The following is a 17,273-nucleotide window of genomic DNA, read 5'->3' as shown; positions in this document are numbered from 1 at the left end:
TTGTCCTGGCCTTTGTTTGTCTAACACTCAGAGCTCATCATTGTTCGTTTTCCAGGAATTCAGCTCATTAAGGCAACAGAGCCGACCAGTCGAGCTTTGGCTGGCTGGCAGCAGATTTTGTTGAGTCTTGCTTACTAGTTAAAGGCTCATGATGTTGTCAGGCCTCAAAAAGTACCATGGTGCTCAGTTTTGTTTTCTTCTAGTCCTTTCGTTTTGTAATTTTAAATCCTCGCCCGACATGTTGCAAATCCTTGGGTTGAATGCACCAACAGTGAGTGAGTGCCTGTGCGGATGTACAAAGTTAGTAACGCTTAGTCGGAGTTTTTTTTTTGCCGAAACGCAATGTGTATTTCTTTAAAACAACAGAACTTAGTATCTTTAAGACGAAAGATTAATTCAAATCTTATTTCTTCATTTAGTAAGCAGGAGGAGCTAATCCGTTGTCTTTGTCCCAACAAAATCCTTTTTTTTGGGAAATTTTTCAATTTTAAATTTGCAGTTAAATGGGAAAGAAGCCTGGGTACGAGGTAGTTAAAAAATTGAAATTTTTTAGTTTTGCTTGTTTTCTTTGCATTTATGGCCAAATTGTTTGTTGGGAAATATTCAAAATGGTAAATATCAAAATTAAACTACGTCACTTTTAACATAAATTACAAAAAAAAAGTTGTTATATGTATGTTCATTATATTTTATAGCTGGACAGAGCCCGCTCCGCTGCGCCTTCTCTCACTGTCTTATTTTATAGGTGATCTGGAGTTTGTGAAAATAAGGTAAGGGGGAAGTCCGCCCATTATAGTTTAGATGTTAGATCTACTTTATTCTCTTGGTTTTGATGGTGGATTGGATTAGCCACTTTCCACTTTCGAGGCAAAGGGTTTGGCTACTCCAATCCACCATCAAAACCAAGAGAATAAAGTAGATCTAACATCTAAACTATAATGGGCGGACTTCCCCCTTACCTTATTTTCAAAAACTCCACATCACCTATAAAATAAGACAGTGAGAGAAGGCGCAGCTACATATTACTATAGTCGGTATAATAATGTGAGGTTTAGGGGGATTTTAGGAGTTAATGCATCACTTGGCCATAAAACAGATATCAGATTTGAGCCCCTTATTGTCATAATTCACAAATATGTCCACTTTAACGAGTATCTAGGATGGGGCGGCCATCCACGCACTTAGCCCCGAAGAATATCCGCATCGTGCTTTACTCTCAAATTTCTTTTATTTGAGCCCAAATAGCCTTTGGTTTAGGGGGAGTTTATGGGGTGAGACTACCGCCAAGCACTTGGCCTCAAAATAGGATATCAAATTCGATTTCTAGTATCAAATACTTATTATTTTTTGCCGTAGTAGACAAAAATTGCCGGTATAAAGAGAGTTTAGGGGGCGGACCCTGAAATAATATCAGCACGATTTTGTTTGGCCCTATAATGTCAAGTACTTTGAAGGTGGGCAACGGGTCTCGTTCAGATGCACACTAATTAGTTTTTTTTTTGTTTTGGTTATCTACATTCAAAATCATATTTCAAAGCTACGACTTGGGATACCACATTTTTATACCCTCCACCATAGGATGGGGGGTATACTAATTTCGTCATTCTGTTTGTAGCACCTCCAAATATGCGTCTGAGACCCCATAAAGTACATATTGGGTTGCCCAAAAAGTAATTGCGGATTTTTTAAAAGAAAGTAAATGCATTTTTAATAAAACTTAGAATGAACTTTAATCAAATATACTTTCTTTACACTTTTTTTTTAGAGCAAGCTAAAAGTAACAGCTGATAACTGACAGAAGAAAGAATGCAATTACAGAGTCACAAGCTGTGAAAAAATTTGTCAATGCCGACTATATGAAAAATCCGCAATTACTTTTTGGGACACCCAATATATTCTTGATCGTCATGTCATTTTAAGTCGATTTAGCGATGTCCGTCCGTCTGTCCGTCCGTCTGTCCGTACGTCTGTCTGTCCGTCTGTCTGTCTGTCGAAATCACGCTAACTTTCGAAGGAGTAAAGCTAGCCGCTTGAAATTTTGCACAAATACTTTTTTTGTGTAGGTCGGTTGGTATTGTAAATGGGCCAAATCGCTCCATGGTTTGATATAGCTGCCATATAAACCTATCTGGGATCTTGACTTCTTGAGCCTCTAGAGGCTGCAATTCTCGCTTGATTTGTCTGAAACTTTGCACGTGATGTTTTGGTATCACTTTCAACAACTGTGCTAGGTATGGTTCAAATCGGTCGATGTTTTGATACAGCTGCCATATAAACAGATCTGGGGTCTTGACTTCTTGAGCCTCTAGAGGGCGCAATTCTTATCCGATTTGACTGAAATTTTGTATGTAGTATTTTGTTATGATATCCAATAACTGTGCCAAGTATGGTTCAAATCGGTCCATTACCTGATATAGCTACCATATAAATCGATCGTGGGTCTTGACTTCTTGAGCCTCTAGAGTGCGCAATTCTTATCCGACTGGAATGAAATTTTGCACGACGTATTTTGTTATAATATACAACAACTGTGCCAAGTATGATTCAAATCGGTACATAACCTGATATAGCTGCCATATAAACCGATCTTCGGTCTTGACTTCTTGAGCCTCTAGAGATCGCAATAATTATCCGATTTGCCTGAAATTTTGTACGACGGATTGTACGACGGATTCTCTCATGACCATCAACATACGTGTTTAATATGGTCTGAATCGGTCTATAGCCCGATTCTCTCATGACCATCAACATACGTGTGTAATATGGTCTGAATCGGTCTATAGCCCGATACAGCTCCCATATAAATCGATCTCTCTATTGAACTGATATATTACACAATGACTTCTACAATGTTCAGCATTCATTTTTGGTCCGAATCGGACTATAACTTGATATAGCTCCAATAGCATAACAGTTTTTATTCAATATTATGTGTTTGCCTAAAAAGAGATACCGCGCATAGAACTCGACAAATGCGAACCATGGTGGAGGGTATAGAAGATTCGGCCCGGCCGTACTTAGCACACTTTTACTTGTTAAATATCCGTAGGTCCTCCTATGTCTATCCCAATTTGAGGGTAAAAAGTTTCATCTACTACCAAAGACCTTTTATTGCTGTTCTATTCTTTCCTGAACGGCCTTCATATTATTTTAAATTCATTTCTCTTGGGTAGGATAAGGGGTGATTGCACGCTGACACATCCTTTCATTTGAGTACAATATATTCTCGGTCGTTTGACATCTCGGTTTGATGTTGTTTTTACTAGGAGGAGGGGGCCGTTCTCCCCGACGCTAAGACCCAGAAGACAATTTATTTCAGTCCTAGTCCTTTATTGTCGCGATATACTTGTCCTGCTGAACGGCCGGGTGGGGAGGCCCCTCTGACACCAAGGAATACACATTTATGTCAGATATGTACACTACTTTTGAATAAATTTCACTTGATACCCATATTGCCCAAAGCGGGTAAAAAATCCTGTTGGTGGTTTTGTGGGGATGGAGGACCTCCCGTACACTTTGGGCGAAATTTGAACACCAAGTTCGTATTCTACTCTTAATTAATTTTCATTTGATACCCATATTGTCCCAATCGGTAAACATGTCCTTCCGGGTGGAATTTTTGATGGGGTTGCAAGGTTGCTTGACCCAAAAATTGTATACCAATTTCGTGTTTTTGGGGTACCATAAGTTGTTACAGAAAATTTTGCTTAAATCGGTGCACGCATCTCCGAAATCTAGCATCTTTGAAAATTGGGGTATGGGGGAGGGTCCAATTGCATTTATTACCCAATTTCTCTGAAATTTGATTCAAAGAGTTGTTTTAAGCCACCCGCCATCTGACTCAAATATGGTAAAGATCGGACTGTATTTTAATGTAGCTGTCATATAGACCGATATGCCAATTAAGGGTCTGAAGCTCATTAAAGCTTTATTTATTGCGCGATTTCATTGAAATTTGATTTTTGAGAGTTGTTTTAAGCCTTCCGACATCCGACCCAAATATGAGTCAAATCAGACAATATAGATACAGCTGTCATATAGACCAATTATCCAATTTAGGGTCTTAATCCCATAAAAAGCATATTTATTGTCTGAAAATGTGACTTGTATATGAGTTCTTGGGACCTGAATAAAACATGATCTAGACAAGGCCCTATAAAGACATAACAACGTATATAGTAGTCGAGTTATAATAAAATAGGATGATTATAATATTCTTGTTTAACTTGTTCCAGATCGGTCCAGATTTGGTTATATGTGACATATAGAACGATCTCTCGATTTAAAATCTTGGCCCTGTAAAAAGCGCATTTATTATACAATTTCGTTGAAATTTGACGCAGTGACTTATATCAGGCTTTTCGACATCCGTTTCCTATATGGTTCAGATCGGTTTATATTTGGATATAACTGCCAAAAAGACCAATATATTGTCCTACAAAATTGAACAATGACTTTTACTTGATAGACCGTGCCGAATTTGGTCCAAATCGGACCATATTTCGATATAGCTGCTATGGGGGCATAAATTATGAATGTTTCACCGCATTATGACGAAAGGTCATAAAGGCCAGTCGTCCGAACCATGCATTACGGAGAAAATTCATTTTTCGTCCGAACCATTCGTATGTGGAATCGACTTCCGGCTAATGTCTTTCCCACCGACATTGACGTTCAGAAATTTTAGACGAATATCAATAAACACTACTCCCTCTTTCCCCCCTCCAACCCTTAACTTTCCTAATAGCCAACACAATGCACTGCATATATAGGGGACATCCCCTGCATGTGGAATACGTGATAAAAAGGTGGTTTACATATATACCCGAGGTGGTGGGTATCCAAAGTTTCGAACTTACTTGTAATGAGGTAAGGGGAGGGATGGCACCTCAAGTTTTAAGCTCAATGATAAGGGGCCTATTTTTTATAGCCGAGTCCGAACGGCGTGGCACTGTGCGACACCTCTTTGGAGAGAATTTTTACATGGCTTATTATCTCACAAATGTTGCCAGCATTAGCCCGTACTTAGCCCTGAAAAAATATCAGCATCGTGCTCTACTCTTAAAGTTCTTTAATTTGAGCACCAATTGTCATTGGTGGGTTGGCACGACTCCCAACTATTTGGCCTCAATCTTGGATATCAAATTCGTTTTCTGCTATCAAATACCTATTATTTATCGCCATAGTAGGCAATCATAACCGGTATGAAGGGTTGAGTTTAGAGGCGGACTCTGAAGTAATATCAGCATCGTGCTAGAGCACGATTTTGTTTGAGCCCCATATTGTCAAGCATTTTGAAGTAGGCTATCAAGATATTCAGAGCTAGGGGGTCTCGTTCAGATTAACACTAATTAATTTTCTTGTATTGGTTATCTACATTCAAAATCATATTTCAAAGCGACCACTTGGGATACTACATACTTAAAGATCTGCAGGTCCTCTTGTGTCCATCCCAATTTGAGGGTAAAAAGTGTACTCTACTACCAAAGACCTTTTATTTTTGTTCTTTCTTTTAATTGAAATATTTTCCCGATCAAACTACACGTCCTATTGAATGGTATTTAGTGGGTGGGCCGGTTCCAGACTCTGTCCTAATTGTGCATGCCAGATTCGTGGGCACGTTACTTAGGGCAACATTTTAATGCTAAGTTCGTACTCTACTCTCAAATACCTTTAATTTGATACCTATATTGCCCAATGCGGTGAAAGTGTCCTCTTTGGGATATTTTTTGGGTGGGGGGTCTCCCGAAACATAAGAGTGCAATTTGTATACCAGATTCGTACTCTACTCTTAAATACCTTTCATTTGATACCCATATTGTCCCAATCGTTAAACATGTCCGTTCGGGTGGGTTTTGGGAAGGGGGTCCCCCCTGATTATTTGACCTCAACATTTTTTACCAATTTCGTGTTTTTGGGGTACCATAAGGTGGCATACAAAATTTCGCTTAAATCGGTGCACACATCTCCGAGATCTGGCGTTTTTGAAAATTGAGGTATGGGGGAGAGTCCGCGTAAACACCACGCCACTTAACGCATTTGGTGATCGCCCGGATCTTCACCTATCCGACCGTGTTATGGTCAGACGGTCGAAAACAGATCTTAGTCCCTGGCTTTTTAATGTCGATCGTCAGGCCCACTCTGTCCTCTATTGATTCATCCATGTAGCATGAACTGTTGGCAAGGAAACAATTTCGTCAACCCAAAATCTTACTGCTGGCAGCAGCGCCTCTCCATCGACCTCAAGCTCGTTTGAGTTATTCGATTCGAAACCTATTCCAATCCATCCATGTTTCTTATCGTCGTATGACCCGCTATTTTGTATTTATCATAATTCGAATCCTGGCGAGACCATCAGAAAAAATTTTCAGCGGTGGCTTTGCCCTCTTATTGCTGGCAACATTTGTGAGGTAATATGCCATGTAAAACTTCTCTCCAAAGAGATGTCGCACTGCGGCACGCCGTTCGGACTCGGCTATAAAAAGGAGCCCCTTCTCATTGAGCTTAAAACTTGAATTGGACTACACTCATTAATAGGTGAGAAGTTTGCTCCTGTTCCTTAGTGGAATGTTCATGGGCAAAATTTGCATTTACATATTTAATCTGTATGTCTATGGGCCGGATATCTAGAATAGTTTCCAGTGGCTTAGTAGCTTTTCCTCCTCGCCTCGTCTATGACAAACATCAAACACTAACATTAAGTTAAATCAAATTCTATGTTCTTTCCCCGTCATCGCAGGCCATGGGCACAGCAAATGCTCGATCGTCTACAACTCCTCCTCATCCTTACAGACCTTGCTAAAATCCTTATCGCTCCGATTTAAGGACATCGCAGTTGCTGGTCAGGACTTCCACCCGCAATTCCCAAGCTCAACTTTTGATTCTGTTTAATGGGCCCAATTTATCAATCTATTCCTTAGCATGGATTATCGATTTCCTAAAACTCGGCCAAACTTAACTGGCTTACATCTTGCGTGTACATCTTATGACGCAAACATTTTTCTATTCTATTCGAACCCAGGCATTCAGCGTCATAGACAGACATGCTAACGTCTGCGCTAAGGTGGCCTCCCTTCAACACAAGAAAGATTTTGAGAATCTATCGATTTGAAAAAACAGTGGATCGCCTGGGTTCGAAACCTCCTAATGCTGGCGGCATATGTGAAGTACTATGCCATGCACAGAATTGTGATTTAGTGTTTCCCAAACATTCCATTGCGGAACAAATTAGAGGGAAACTAACTTCTCACAATATCAATTGAGTGCTGCCCGATTCAAATTTAAGCTCAATGATAAGGGGACCTCCTGTTTTATGCCGAGTTTGAACGGCGTGTCGTTGAAAAGTGACACCTCTTGGTTGAGAAGTTGTACATGGCTGAAATACTCACAAATGTTGTCAGCATTTGGTGAGGAGATAACCACCGCTGAAAAATGTTTTAAGACGTTCTCGCCGGCAGGATTTGAACCCGGGCGTTTGGGCACGATAGGCGGGCATGCTAACCTATGTACCACGGTGGCTCCCACGACATGCACAGAATATTGTTGTGAAACAGTTTGAACTGCTACAACTCTTAACACTTCCCCAACTCTTTGGAAGGCCCTTTCGTCACTGTTCCCAAAGATATTCCTCTCCGTGTAATTATTCGAAGACAATACATACCTAAAATGTAATTAACCTTAAAGAGACTATTTTCAAAAGTTTCCATAAGTGGACTTTTTCCACCATATAAACTTTTATAAACCTTCTGGGAGTTTAGATACAAAAAAATAGGGTCAGTGCAGGGCTTATTTATAACAGGTGAGAGCAACAAAGGGTTAATTTTATGAAAATGGCAAAATTATTCATTTATTTATTGCAATGATAGTTTCTTCTACTTTTTTATTTTCTCAAAAATTTCCATTGACCATTGGATTCGTGTTAACACATATTTTCCCCCTGTATGTGGCCTAGAAATGACAAAATAAATGTGATGACATATTCTGGTCATAAACAACAAACAAAACATGCCCAATACAGGTAAAAGTGATCATATGTATGGCAGTGTAAGAGTGCCAGTGTGTGGGTGTTTAGAGTTTTTGGCAATTTTGCAAATCCATTTATGACCTAACACAAAACCTTCGTTCTAATCCTTGATAGTAAGTATTGGTGTTCATACTCCCACCCACGCACACACACACACACACACTGGCATGCACTTTCAGCTAGTGAGAGTAACTACACATCACAGCACTTAGTACATGAGGTAATTACCATAGATTTTTCTAAGAATTGTTAAAACAGTCTTAGACACAAAGATCTCTTGTACATACCATACAGGTAATCAATGCATGCACACGTTTGTTGTTAGTGCCAAAGCAAGATTTGAGGTTCTGTATAAATATAGAGCAAGGACTTAGAGCAACTATCAGTCATCCTTAGAACGTTATGGGTAGAAGTCATGTCGGAAGTAAGATCATATAAGAAGAAGACTATTTTTAAAATATTTTTTTTTGCCAAACACACATAAGAAAAACAAAATTATACGACAAACCTTGTTCAGCATGATGTTCATTTTTTAGTTTTGACAGTCAAAGCATCACTGGGTGAAGTTTGTCTTATAATGAGAAATAAAACACATGTGAGCGAAAGAGAGCGAGAGAGTGTGTAATGCAAAAGGAAATAACCTAAGATACCTATTTGTAAAGATTTTAAAGGTAAAGAATTTTGAGTGCTAGACCATTTAAATCTTATCTCCATTGGGATGCAATTTGTTCAGTTTGTTGTTGTTTTTCTCTTCTGCAGCTATGCAGCTACTACCCCATGTTTACAACACTGGGCAAAGTGTGTCTCAATACGATAAAGATAATGCAACAACATTATTAGTGTTATACTGTGTAAGTGAGTGTGTGTGAGTGAAAATGCTAAATATCAAAGAGCGACAGATGAATGGATGGATGGAGAGAGAGGCAGACTGCTGAGACCTTTGCTAGTATACAAACAGAGCGTGCAAGAGTTTGTTTACCCTAGTGACGCCGCCAAAACACAACTTTGTTATTTTAAAATTAAATGGCGATTGTCGGTATAGTCTCTGTGTTAACCTTGAAAGTCAGTGACTAGACCGAACACTCGTGCTATAATTTTAGAAAAATCTTCATGGTTTTAAATAATTTATTTAACAAAAAAAATATTTAAAAAAAATAAAGTGTTAAAGTGAATGAAGCAACAACAATTAATTACGGTGGTGGTTTAGTCTTTAATGATGATTTGCAAAAGACTCATAAAGCTAGACAACCATTGAAATTCGTTGTTCATACAAGGCATCAAAGTGAACGAGAGAGAGAGAGAGAAGTAAGAGTGTATTAGAAAGTAGGAGTGAGAGGGAGAGCGAAATACCTAAATAGGAAGAAAGCAAGAGTGAAAGAATTAAAAAGAGAGCCATGCTTAATATAAAAGTGTTATACGAAATTAAAAGTGAGCATTATTGTGAAGAAACAAAAAAATCGATATCGTTTAAAATAAAAAATTGAAAAATTAAACAAAAACGGTAAAAAAATGGCAGAAGTTAAGGAAAAATTAAGAAAACACGTTTTTGGTGGTAATTTTTGTAAAGAAAAAAATCTGTGTCGGTTGAAATAAAAATAAAAAAAAAAATTAACAAAAAAAAAAAAAACGAAAAAGTAAAAAAATAAGAAATTGTTAAAAATTAAAAAAAAAAATATTTTTCCATATCATTCCCCAACAAAAGTCATTTATTAAGGAGTTTTTGAATTTGTTTAGTTCAAATATATAATTTTATTCAAATATTTAATATGTTTTACATATTTAATATTTTTTAAATATTTAATATTTTGTATATATTTAATGTGTTTTAAATGTTGACTATTTTTTTTAATATTAAATATTTTTTATAGAATTTTTTAATGTTTTGAATCAACAAATATTAAAAATTTTCGTTTTTTTTTCATTACTTAAATATTTTTTTTTAATTAACAAATTTGAAAGAAAATTATTTGTCATTTCTATACGAGAAGCTTTTGTTCGCTGCGTATATAAGTTTTGTTTTACGTTTTTTTTATGCATAAAATATCAGCAAAATTGATTTTGTTTAAATTTTCCTTTTTTGTTTAGTTTTTTTTTATTAAAAACAAATTTTTTTTGTTGCTTACATAATTTTTTTATGTAAGCAGCAAAACAGTGGATTTTATTTAAATTTCCCTCTTTGTTTAAAAAAAAGGTTGTTATATTTTTCAAAAAAATTTTTTTTTTCAAAATATTCAAAAAAAATCTTTTTTTTAGTTTTTACACTTAATATGTTTTTTTTACACTATTTGTTTTGTAATATTCTTAATTTTTTTTATCTCTCTTCCCTTTCTTTTGTTTCTATCTCTTTTCCTTCCTTTAGCTCTCCCTTAAAATTAGATTGAGAAAGGTCATGCAAACAGTGTCTCATTTAGAAAGGCCAAATAGAAAAAATGTTGTACCAAATTGTAACGAAATGCCCTAAAGGCAATAATGCAAAATTTTGTGTTATAAAAAAATGTGTATGTGCCATTTTCCTAAAACCAAAAGCAATCTATCTTCAAAAAGTGTGTCATTATAAAACTGTTATATTGAAAAGTGTTATACATTTATAGTATTATACAAAAACGTGTTTTTGTTTTACTTAATTTCATTTGTGGGTTAGAAATTGGAAGTTTTAACAAACTGTTATACAAAATGTAAAAACTTTTATACTCGAAGAAATTGTTATACAATAGTGTGTACGTGCCTTTTTATCAAAAACAACTAATTCAAACTGCATTATTATTGCATTGAGACGCTGTTTTCATTTAAAGTGTTATACTTGAATGTCTATGTGTGTTGGTTGGCTATTGGTGTGAGCTCATGAGTAAATGTTAGCCTGTACCTTTTTCAGTTTGGTTTCGAAAACATTCCCATAATCATTTTAAGAAAAGTTTGAGGTTGTTGTTAAAATTGTTCTTACGAGGTTAAAATTAAGAAAAAAATAAACAAAAATAATTATGATCAATTCAATCAAAGGAACGATCGTTGTGATATGATTTTTTTTTTTAATAAAATAAAATGCTTACATATCACAGTTATGTTCCTTTAGTTATGTGAGATCGTAGCATCATCAAACAAAGAGAAGAAGAAAATTGAAAACTGAGTTATTAAAGAATTTTTTTAGTGTTTTTTTAATGAATTTTTGATCATTTCAATGAAAGGAACGATCGTTGTGATATGCATTATTTTCATAGCCATATCACAGTGATTTTCCTTTATATTGCAATGATGTGCAAGCGGCATTGACCAAGGTCTTAACAATTTTTGCAATTTTTGTGTTCAAAGTTTTCTGTTTGCATGTTTTATGGATACTCTAAGTTTAGAGAATGGTGGCTGTGATGTGTATTCCCCGTAATGGCTAAGCTAAGTATATCACAGTGGCTGTTCTTTTTACTTTTTGTGTAAAAAGCTACAAAATTTTGTCATTTTGAGTTTAATATGGGTGAAAAATCTCTCCTTTTTTTTTAAAAAAAACACGCCTTGGCTTAGTCAACTGTGTCCTTAATTAAAGAGAACTACTGCTGTTGATGTACTTTATTTGTAGTCATATATCACAGTGGCTGTTCTTTTTCATTGCACAGTACAATCATCGGGAAAAGCAGAGTTCAAATATTCTCAAAAGTTAATAAAGATCCATTAGTGAGTATGGTAAGGCAATAAAGGTTTAATCTAAAACGCAGAAATGAAAACTAAACTAAACGTGGCCTTCCCTGGAAGAAAGTTTTCATTAGTGGCTTTAGTTTGCCAAGTGATATTAGTAAAAGTAAAAGTTTTGCAACTACGGCTTGTTCAAATCGAAGAGAACAGTGGCAGTGATGTATTTCCTTTATACATATTTTATATCACAGTGGCTGTTCTTTTTGGATTTAGCAAAAAGCTCCATAAAACAAATTCAAAAGAAATCTGAGAATAAAAAAATGTCATCCATGCTCCTACCAACTACCCACATTGGGTTGCTGTAATAAATGTTCTGGGAACTTATATGGTAGCAAGTTCATACACTAACCCATTAGTGCCCCATGTGTTTTTTCTGCTGTTCTGAACTTCTGCTGCTTTGCTTAAGCTCGCTCTCTCTCTATCTCTTCCCTCAATGTAAATAAATTTGTAAATGCCAACATAGTTTTAATAAAAAACATGCTGCTCGCCATAATAAATTGTTGCATGTTTTTTTCCAGGATATTTTTTTTACGTGTGACACAACCACAAAAAAACTTTTGTGTTAATGTAACTTCTTGTTTGTACTTCTTTCGTCATTTCGTTTGTTTGTTATTTCAGTCACTTAATCTAAGATTGTTGCAGGAGCGTAACCCAAAAGGAGTTATATTGAACGGGAGAAGGAGGACTTAACCCCATGGACGGCTCTTATAAAATGGTATGAGGATAAAGAAAATAAAAAATGTTCAGATACTTAGAGGAGATTAGAAGAATCCAAGGAGAAAAATGGAAACTTTGGTCAAGATGAGAAAGGAAATCAAGTAACAGGAAGAGTACACCTAAGTCTGGAAGAGTCAAATCAGCTTTCATATACCACAACAACGACTTTGGCACCTAATCAACAGGAGGTATGAACCAAAGTCAGGAAGAGGCGTATCAGCTTTAATATACCACTAACATGACTCAATGGAAAGAAATAGAGGACTGGCCTTTACTTTGTTGGAAACATTGTAAAATAATATCTCAATGTACATTAGCAACCACTTAAAGGTTTGTTAATTGGTGCGTTTTTTTAAATAAAACTTAAAAAAATAATTCAATTATTTTTAATTACAGCTCTGCATCAAGGGATTATTCAGAAGGGCATCATCATCAGTCATAAACTCTATATTAAAAGTTGAAATTTTTGGATGAAGTATCTGTATAAGGTGAGGGCAAGGACCTACAGTGATCCCTTAAGACGACATTTCAATAATTATACCCTCCTCCAGAGGATGGCGGTATACTACCTTCGTCATTTCGTTTGAAATACCTCGAAATATTGGTCTAAACTCTATGTAGCTATGTTCTTCCATCCATCTGTCAAAAGCTCCCTAGGTTAGGTTACGTTTAAGTGGCAGTCTGCCATCAGGCTCATGTAGACGTTTACGTCCATTGTAATACCACAGAAACAGAAGAAGGTAGATGCCTTCTAGTTCCTACCGTTTAACAATCCAGATCGCTTTAAAAATCCCAACAACTTGCGAACTTTCACATTCGCTAAATCAGACAGGTTCTCAAAGAAATGAGAACCTAAAGTGGAATTCGTTCTGACTGCCAGTGCGGGACACACACAGAGAAGGTGTTCTATAGTCTCTTCTTCTTCGATGTCCTCACAGATTCTGCAAAAGTCGTTGCTGGCAACCTTCAGTCTGTCAGCATGTTTTCCGATTAGACAATGACCTGTCATGACGGACACAATGACTGAGATGTGTGTTCTAGCCAGTGACAGCAAAGTGGTAGACCTCTTCATGTTTAGAGTAGACCACAGAGTTTTGAAATGCTCACAGCCCCCTCTTTGTGACCATCTATCATTCGTTGTCCTTCGGGCCTGGTCCTTAAAACTTAGCTTACATGTCACTAGAGGTATAGCCACAGATTCCAGTTTCCTTGAAATGTGTTAGGTAGTTCCTAGTCAGGCAAGCTCGTCCACCTTACTTTTCCCTGAGATATCTCTGTGACCCGGCACCCAGTTGAATTTTGAACTGTTCAGCCATCTCGTTGAGAGCTCTGCGACTGTCGAGGGCGGTTTTAATGTTCAGATATACATTCTCCAGGGAATTAATGGCTGTCTGAGAAGATATTTATGCCAATCGTCGTTATGACATTATATCTTAGTCATTCCACCACCTCCTTAATTGCAAGGATCTTCGCTTGATGCACACTGCAGTTTTCGGGTAACCTTTTCCATATGACCAGTTCTAGATCTTTAGAGTACATCCCAAAGCTATCTGGTCTTTTAGTTTGGAACCATCCGTATAGAAGTCTATGTAACTTCTATTACCAGGGAAACCGTAATTCCAATCGGTTCTATCAGGAATGGAGGTACAGTAATTTTTATCAAAAAGCGGCTCAAGCTGGGTGTAATCTACACTGACTGAAAGATCGGATATTGTATCAAGGATAACACAGTGTCCGTAGCCGACACATGACCAAAGTGAAAGCTCCCTGAGTCTCATGGCAGTTGTCACATCAATCTGTCTTGCCATAATGTCCAGATGCATAAGATGTAGCATTAAATTCAGTGTATCTGATGGATCCTTTGGATCCGGTTAAGTATTGAACAATAGGTGGGGTTTTGAAGCGCCATCCACCAGACCACAACACCATATAGCATAATAGGTCTGACAACTGCAGTATATACCCAATGCATGATGAGCGATCTAACCCCCCAACTTTTGCCAATGGCTCTCTTGCAGGTGTATTGGGCAAGAGTTGCCTTTCTTGGCCTTTCCAAAACGTTGGATTTGAAGTTCAATTTCCTGTCCAGCAAATCACCCAGGTATTTTGGGCTATCTGTAAATGCAACATTCTCTCTTCCCAAGGAGACAGGTTCCACTGTAGGCAACTTGTATCTCCTGCTGAAAAGAACTACTTCCGTCTTGCCCGGATTTATACTTAGACCACTTTCGGTATCCCACTTTGCTGTTGCACGTAGAGCTTCCTGATGTATTGCTCTTAGAGTGCTGGGAAACTTTCCCCTAACCGGAATTGCCACGTCATAAGCATACGCGACCATTTTTATACCCACCACCGAAGGATGGGGCTATATTCATTTTGTCATTACGTTTGCAACACATCGAAATATCCATTTCCGACCCTATGAAGTATATATATTCTTGGTCAGCGTGAAAATCTAAGACGATCTAGCCAAGTCCGCCCGTCTGTCTGTTGAAATCACGCTACAGACTTTAAAAATAGAGATATTGAGCTGAAACTTTGTACAGATTCTTTTTTTGTCCATAAGTAGGTCAAGTTGGAAGATGGGCTATATCGGACTATATCTTGATATAGCCCCCATATGGACCGATCCGCCGATTTAAGGTCTAAGGCCCATAAAACCCACATTTATTATTCGATTTTGCTGAAATTTGGTGCAGGGAGCTGAGTTAGGCCAGTTGACCTCCTTCTGCAATTTGATCGGTCCAGATTTGGATATAGCTGCCATATAGACCGATCTCTCGAATTAAGGTCGTGGGTCCATAAAAAGCGCATTAATTGTCCGATTTTGCCAAAATTGGAGACAGTGAGTTGTGTTAGGTCACTCGTCATCCTTCTTCAATTTGGCTTAAATTTCTCTGGGGGTGCTTAGTCCACTCCCCCCCCCCAGATTCCTTTCTACCCCTATGGCTGCCATATAAACTTATCTCTCGATTTAAGATCTTGGGCCCTTATTAAGCGAATTTATTGTGCGATTTTACTGAAATTTGGAACAGTGTTAAGCTCGACATCCCTGTTCAATACTGTGTATATCGGCCATGTTTTGTATATAGCTGGCATATATACCGATCCTCCGATTTAAGGTTTTGGGCTCATAAATTGTGAATTTGATAACCGATTCCGCTGAAAGTATGGTCACGATCGGACTTTATTTGAATTTAGCTGTCATATATACCGATCTCCCGATTTAGTACTTTGGCCCAAAAAGCAACGTTTATTACTCGATTTCGCTGAGCTTCTAAGATTTATCCATCCGTCGATAACAAAACTCATCACTATCAAGAATTTTTGCTGTTTTTCAAAAGGGTTGCAATTCCCACGTCTTTAAGTCGGATCGCGTTGGCACAAAGGACTTCCAACTTTATTATTGGCAATCTTCTGCAACGCCAAGGTGCTTGCATTCCCTTCCTTGGTACATAAATGGAAGTTTCTTGGATAGCATCAAACAAATCCAATGTTGTTTGCTTTGGATCAGTGTCAGGATCTTCAATTAATAATCTCATTAACCTGAAATCACCACCATATATTCATTTAGTCATCGATGTCCGTGTATCTGTCCGTATGTCCATCCGTGTGTCTGTCAGTTGTAATCACTCCACAGTCTTTAAAAATTGAGATATTGAGTTGAAATTTTGCACAGACTCGTATTTCTTCTATACGCAGGTTAAGTTTTTGAATGGCCCAAATCGGACTTTATATAGATATAGCTGGCTTCTAGAACGATCTGGCGATTTAGGGTCTTAAGCCCGTAAAAGCCGCATGTTTTGTCCGATTCCACTGAAATTTTAAACATGAAGTTGTACTAGGGGCCCCTATATTCAACCCGAATATGGCCCATATCGGACCATATTTACATATAGCTGCCATATAGACCGATATACTGGTTAAGGTTTGGTTGATATTTGACTCAAATTTGGTTCAGATCGGGCTATACATAGTTATAGATATCATATAGACCTATCTGCTGATTGGGGGTCTTAAGCCCATAAAAACCGCAATTATTATTCGATTTCGCTAAAATTTTAATCAGTGAGTTGTTTTAAGCCTCCCATTATCCAACTAAAATATGGTTTAGATCGGTCTATATTCAGATATATCTGCCATATAGAGTGATCTGCCGATTAAGGGTCTTGAGTCCATAAAACCTGCATTTATAACCCGATTTCTATGAAACTTGAAACAGTGAGTTATTTTTAGCCTTCCGTCATCCGACCAGAATATGGTCCAGATAAGATATATCTGCCATCAGGGACGTATCCAGGATTTTATTTTGTGTGGGGCCCATTCCACATTTTTTCAAAATCGAAAATTGCCAAAATTCTTCTGTTGCTGTGAAAAGGGTAAAGACAACTCATTTTTTTTTTTTTAAGTTTGTGGTCGCTACTTGGAGCAAAAACTGCCCATTGGCGGTGATATTTGGTCATAAAATCAAAGCTGAATTTTGCACTGATTGATAACACACTATTAGTAGGCCGATCATAATTTTTCAATGCCTTCAAAGTGTGGTTGTCTTTACGAATATCTTAGTTTTATAGTGAAAGTGTCAGACTAGTATTAGTCCTTGGACGGGGTCACCCTGCGGCTGTCGAAGGAGGCGAAGGACCTAGACATAATCCTCGATTCGAAACTGTTCTGGAAGAGGAACACCGAAGGAGGAAGCCGTAAGACACTGTGCGATTTTTAATCCTGCAGGAGGATGTTCGGTAGGAAGTGGGCGGGTGACTCCCAAGATGATTTATTGGATGTACACGCCCATTGGGGCCTATATTTAGACCTGCTCCGCCAGTGTCTCGCTTAAGCTGAGAGTGCTCGGCAT

The sequence above is a fragment of the Stomoxys calcitrans genome, chromosome 5 (assembly GCF_963082655.1).
Source record: "Stomoxys calcitrans chromosome 5, idStoCalc2.1, whole genome shotgun sequence".
Taxonomy (NCBI): domain Eukaryota; kingdom Metazoa; phylum Arthropoda; class Insecta; order Diptera; family Muscidae; genus Stomoxys; species Stomoxys calcitrans.
Note: the sequence above shows the minus strand (reverse complement) of the source record.